This window comes from Myotis davidii, unplaced genomic scaffold (assembly GCF_000327345.1).
Source record: "Myotis davidii unplaced genomic scaffold, ASM32734v1 scaffold574, whole genome shotgun sequence".
NCBI classification, from domain to species: domain Eukaryota; kingdom Metazoa; phylum Chordata; class Mammalia; order Chiroptera; family Vespertilionidae; genus Myotis; species Myotis davidii.
The window spans coordinates 13,823-20,435 of NW_006285614.1; positions in this window are offsets into that span (position 1 = coordinate 13,823).

Consider the following 6,613-nt stretch of genomic DNA (forward strand, 5'->3'; position numbering starts at 1 on the left):
CATCTGGGGGCTACAGGTGCTCTCAAGGAACATAAGCCAGGGGACACTATCTTTGCCCTCTCCCTCTGCCCCATTACCCAGGGCACACCTTCAGATCGCCTGGCCTGGTGGCCAGCAGGGCTTATACTTTTGGTCCCATTGAAATGTGCATGCACTGAGTGGCCAGATTATTATGACCACCCCATCAGTACAATGAAGTGAGTTAGTTATGCAAATAATAATAATAATAATAAAACCTTGAGAGTATTTGCTTAGGAAGTTTTCAATATTCAGTATTTTTGGAAGTGTCAATGAAGTACTGATGTGGTGGTCATAATAATCTGGCCACTCAGTGTATAGGATGGAGCCAGCAGGACTTGTGTGTAGGGAGCAGCCTGGGAGCCAGAGACAGAAGAAATTGGGGAGGAAATGATAAAAGGGGGAGGCTGCCTGTAGAGACCCTCTAAATCATTGAGGAAAAGGCTAGGGATCTGAGCTTGGTCCTGAGAAAGCGGTCTGATCCTGTGCTTCCCGAGGTGGAGGTACAGGGTTGGGAGGCAGCAATGTGGGACCAGAATTCCCCTGCTGATTCCTCAATTTTTTTATTTTTTTAAATATATTTTATTGATTTTTTACAGAGAGGAAGAGAAGGGGATAGAGAGTTAGAAACATGGATGAGAGAGAAACATCCATCAGCCGCCTCCTGCACAACCACTACTGGGGATGTGCCCGCAACTAAGGTACATGCCCTTGACCGGAATCGAACCTGGGACCTTTCAGTCCACAGGCCGACGCTCTATCCACTGAGCCAAACTGGTTACGGCAACGATTCCTCAATTTTTGTAATTCCCTCTTCAAAGTTTCCAAACCAAAGAGGCCAGCAGGTCTGTGCCAACCCACTAGGTCCTGGTGTCAAGTACATCACCGACCTTGGAGCTGAATCCCCGAGTGACCCAGGATCAACAAGAAACCAGTTACATTTGAGGGCAGATTAGGGAGCAGGGGCCCAAGCCCAAGAAATTTTCCTTCAACTCCCAAAGCTACCTCTCCTATGGGCTGGATGCCAAGCAACCACACTCCTAATGTAAGTTTTAATTTATTTTAGACTATTTATATTTTGTAATGTATTTCCATGTGTTCTTGCCTGCTTTTCTGGGAGAGACCTCACAACATCACCCCTCCTCAGGCCTTCTGATCACACAGTGGTTGACACATACTCAGTGTGTAGGCAAGTGGTTATATTTAGCTTGTTCTTCTAGGGGAAATTGTTCCAAAACCATCAACCAACAATTATTTATAGAATGTTAATGACCACTTCTGTATTCAATTGTGTGAAATAATGGGATTTTAAAAAAACAAAAACATTCTTAATTGTTTTATTTTATCAGAATATGTTATAGAATCATCAATAGTAATTTTATTGGCTGTGTTTTGTGACAAAGTCAGGATGTCTGGGTGGAAAAAAAATGATGGGGGGCAAAGATTAGTAAAATCTGAAAAGGGGAAGTGAGCAGGAAGGAAATGACAATAATACCTATATATTCCCAAAAGTTAAAAATAAAACATTATTTTTCAAAACAATGATTATTTTATAGACTATTATGTACCTAGTGTATAATGTAATAGGTAAATATGTTCCTTTCTAGGTAAATACATTCTTGATATATAGTCATCTATTTAAGTTTATTTTTCATATAAATCAAGCTTCCTTAAGAATTATGCATTGTCCTTTAAATCCTAACAATTGCACCAAGGGCTAAGTACTATCACTAGCCCCAGTTGATAGAGGGGAAAGGTTGACTCAGAGAGTTAAACCAGCTTGCCCCCTGTCGTGCAGCTAATAAATAATATAACTAAGATGCAAGCCTTGCCCTCATTTCTCAGAGCATGCCAGAACCACCTGGGATGGCTGTCAAAAATGCTCACAGTAGAACTTATTGGGTTTGGATCTGGGCATCTAGATTTTAACCAACTCCCCATGTGATTTACATGTAGACAGAAGACCAAAAACCACTGAATTAATCAATAAGGATTTACCACTCTTTTCTTAATAGAATATATATGGTAATTTTTAAAATAAGCCCTACTTGCTTTTGTTTTAAGTTATCTATATTTTGTACCAAAAAGTGGATCTTGGGTAGTCAGGATTTTTGAAGAGCAAGACACAATTTATTTTTTTTATTTTTTAAAATACTTTTATTGCTATCAGAGAGGAAGGGAAAGGGAGAGATAGATAGAAATATCAATGATGAGAGAGAATTACTGATCGGCTGCCTCCTACACACCCCGTACTGGGGATCAAGCCCACCACCCAGGCTTGTGCCCTGACCGGAAATCAAACCGTGACTTCCTAGTTCATAGGTTTATGGTCAACCACTGAGCCACACACACACCGGCTGGGCAAAGACAGTTTCTTAGCATATTTAATAATTTACATACTTTTCAATCTAGCTACCTTATTTCTAGGAATGTATTTCAAGAAATTCTACCTAAAGACACACAGGTATAGGCACACAGATATTCTTTGTAGCCCTGCTTGTAAAAGCAATGAAAGAGAAACAAATTCATCAAAATAGGAACAGTTTAAAACATCATAGTATAGCCACATAATAAATATAAAACCACTGAACAGGATGAAGTACATATAGATAATATTTGTGTGAAACTATGTATATAAAATAGGTATATCAACAATCATACCAATATCTATATTATTACATATTTGTTAGCCTGAGCACTTTAAAAAAAGACATCTTCTTGGAGCACCCAGCCCTGTGCCAGGTGCAAGACTTTACAAGCCAAGTGCAGACTGGATTCAGCACCTTTGCCGACACAGCCAGGTGTCTCTGGACATCAGCCCTGAGACCATCCCACCAGCTCCTGCTGGCAAGAGTCCCTCCAAGCAGCGTTCTATTGGTAGGATGAGCCCATTTTGAGAGGCAAAGGGGATACTATTAGTAATTAGGCTGCCACAACTGACATAAACTAGGTTTTCCCTAAGCAAGGAGGAATACATGATTCCCCAATCCATGTGCAGTGCCATTGGAAAGAAGGCTCAAGCCCAGCTACCTTCCACGGGGTCACCTGACCAATGGGAAACTCACTCCCTGTGGTGGGAATACAACAAACAACAAGTTCACGCCAGATAGATAATAGATACAAACAAACAAAAGAGATAGTGGCCAGCCTAGTGGGTTCCTCCTTTATGGAGGGAAGGCCATGACTTCTCCTGTAGAAACCCACTGAGGGGTCTCAAGAGCGTAATTTGTAAAGCCAAGTGATTCACTTCACAGTTGGATGTCATAGGTTGAAGGACCAATTGAAGGGAGATCAGAGATTCAGAAAGAATCACAGGTTATAGTGATGCTTAAGGCTCACCGATCAAGCCCTGCCTGAAGCTAATGCTACTTCTTGAAGTTTCCGGTATGTGAGCAAAGAGTTCCCTTTATTGCTTACGCCACATTGAGTCAGCTTTTCTGATACTAAAACTCAAACCACTCTGACTGATACAGAGCCTGAAAAATGCACTTGGCTGGGGCAGGAGGTGAGGTCGAAGTCAGTGAGGACACCCTTCGCTAGCCCAGAAGCTGGTTACCACCCGCCACCCCACGGCCTATCATAGATTCTTACCAAGGCCAGCTGCCAGCCACGGTTGCATCAAAAAGGGAAATTCAAGATGTTGGAGACTAGTTACTTCTTGCATAAATCAGTAAAGCCTGTTAAGAAAGAGATTAGCTGACTTTGAAGTTGGCTTCTCTGTTAGCAGAGAAGGAAAAAAGTTTATAAGAGTCCCTTTCTACTCACTGCCTGTAAACCCAGCTGGCTGAGAATCAGTGATCTGGAAAAGCAGAATTCTCCCCTCCAAGCTAATGTTTGTATAAGCAGAAATGGGAAGACGGGAGACTAGGAAGGGGTCCATAAACAGCCTGATCTTTCCCCTCTTCTTTTAAGTATTTATCTTGTGAACAAGATGAACAATCGCGTTCTTTGTGAAGGCATAGCTGGGATGCAGGCGGAGAGCAAAGGAGAGAACTGCGGTGACCTCCATGCTGTGGCACTGTTTCATCAGCAGAGGGCAGTGTGGAAGCAGAAGTCAGTGAAATGAGAAGGCTGTGGCAGTGAAAGGAGTGACTAGAGCTGCCAGAGGTGAGCTGGAGAGGCTCTCTGAAACCCAGTCCTCGGAGTGGCCCCGCTGACAGGTTTTTGGATTCTAATTAACCATCCAGGAGAATTGACCAAAAACAGACCAGGAGCCTTGGAAAGCTGAAAGGAAGTTGTATTGCCTCTGAAACACCCAGGCTGGCCCCCAACAGCCTACGACTGCACCCCAACAGTGGTTCTGTGCATTAACATCACCTCAGGAGTTTTTAAATCACTGATGCCCCACCCCACCTAACTCCAATTAAAGTGGTAACTTTTGAGTGAGGTCCTGGTATTGGGAATTTTTTAAATCTCCCCCCAATGATTCTAAAGTGAACTCCATCTCCCACAGGAAATAGACAGACTTTATAAGGGGTATTCACCTCCAATAAAATACAGGATTCCCAGTTAAATTTGAATTTCAGATACACAACCAATAATTTTTGTTTAAGTATGTCCCAAATATTGCATGGGACATACTTTTACTAAAAAAATTATTCATACTCTATTTTTATTTGCTAACTCTGGCCACTCTAGCCCCCAAGCCTCACCTCAGATATGACTAGTAAGAACATTCTCCCAGCCCTGGCCAGCTGGCTCAGTTGGTTGGAGTGTCATCCAGCACACCAAAAGGTTGCTGGTTCAATTCCTGGTCAGGGCACATACCCAGGTTGCAGGGTTCAATCCCTGGTTAGGGCACATACAGGAGGCAACCAATAGGTGTTTCTCTCTCTCCCTTCCTCTCTCTCTTTTTACTGTGAGTTGAAGGGAGGCATTATTGTAGTCACAATATAGGGAAAATTTTGTATTTTTCTTATTTATACTTGATATTATGAGACTTTTCCAAATCATTCCTGTATTTTTAAAAGCTGCCTAATTTATTCAATCATCATCCTAGTGTATTAATGTTATCATGCATTATCATAGCACGAACATTTGGACTGGTTCCAATTTTTTATTGTTATAAATAAACTGTAGCAAACATTTATATGCATAAAACTTTCTCCACAAATGATCTTATTTCCCTAATATATTTTCCTAGCTATAGACTTTCTGGGTCAAAAAATAAGGACATGTAAGGCTTCTAATCTATATAGATGCTTCATATCAGATGCATGTTTATTTCATTTCCCTACTGTTGAACCCAGTGATGACATATTGTAGGAACTTGTGAATGTTTGATGGAGGAAACAGTGATTTTTAAAAAGCTGACCTTATCACTCCTGTTATGCCTGTACCCCAAGCTTCCCCAATTCCATTCTGCCCATCTGGGTCTGGATCAAACATGGCTCAGGCTACTTAAGACTTTGTGACATCATGACATATGTCACACCTGTGAAGAACATGAGTCTGTGCTCTGTGGAAGGGAAAGGGGAATGGTACAGTTCATAGATAGATCTCTTAATGGTAGAAGGAACCAGCTAAGCTTGGTACCCTGGTGATAACAACTCCTGGCTTCCCCCTCACTGGTTAATCATTTCCTTCGAAGCGCCAACCAACATGATGTCATGGTCTTTTTCACCCAGAGTGTGGTTTAAGTGTGACTTGTGTGCCCAGGATGCTGTGGCATCATCACAGATGTCACCCTAGATCAGTGATGGCGAACCTTTTGAGCTCGGCATGTCAGCATTTTGAAAAACGCTAACTTAACTCTGGTGCTGTGTCACCTATAGAAATTTTTTGATATTTGCAACCATAGTAAAACAAAGACTTATATTTTTGATATTTATTTTATATATTTAAATGCCATTTAACAAAGAAAAATCAACCAAAAAAATGAGTTCGCATGTCACCTCTGACACGCCTGTCATAGGTTCACCATCACTGCCCTAGATGGTCAGAAGAGCTGTAACAAGTGTCATATCTGCCCTGTGGAAGGAATCACTAATCTGTAGATCTCTCTATGAACTTACAGCTGACACTAACATCATATGACCTCCTCTCACTATCCAAAATATTTCCACACAATCTGCCCCAACAACTGAGCTTTCTTGTGTACCTGGAACCTCCATGTGACCGAGGTACCTCAGCATGTGCACCTCGTGACATGACACCATCCCCAGCTTCCTGTTCCTCACGGCCTAGAGTTGCCTATAAATAGGCAGGACATGGGTTGGGACACAAAATGGATGTAGGCAGAGGCAAGTGTCCAGTCCCATCTTGGCTTTGCCCACACTCCTCCACCTGCCCAGTATCATTGAGTTTTCAAAGGCTGCTCTTGTTAACATCTCCTCACCACGGCCCAGTTCACAAGTCTTATCTGTACCACAGGATTCTCTCGACCCTCATCCTTGTTTCCCTTTAGAGTTGTGTTCCAAGGCTCTGGGATGTCTGAACCATATCATTTAAGTCCTATGGCTTGAGATTCACTAAGTAAAAGCAAAGAACTTCACAGAAGGTTTCAAAATATTCTGGGCTGTTTCCCAATGACTTTTATGTATCCTCATCTCTGGACATGAAAGACAGAGGAGGGCAAATGCCAGGTCCCACTGGT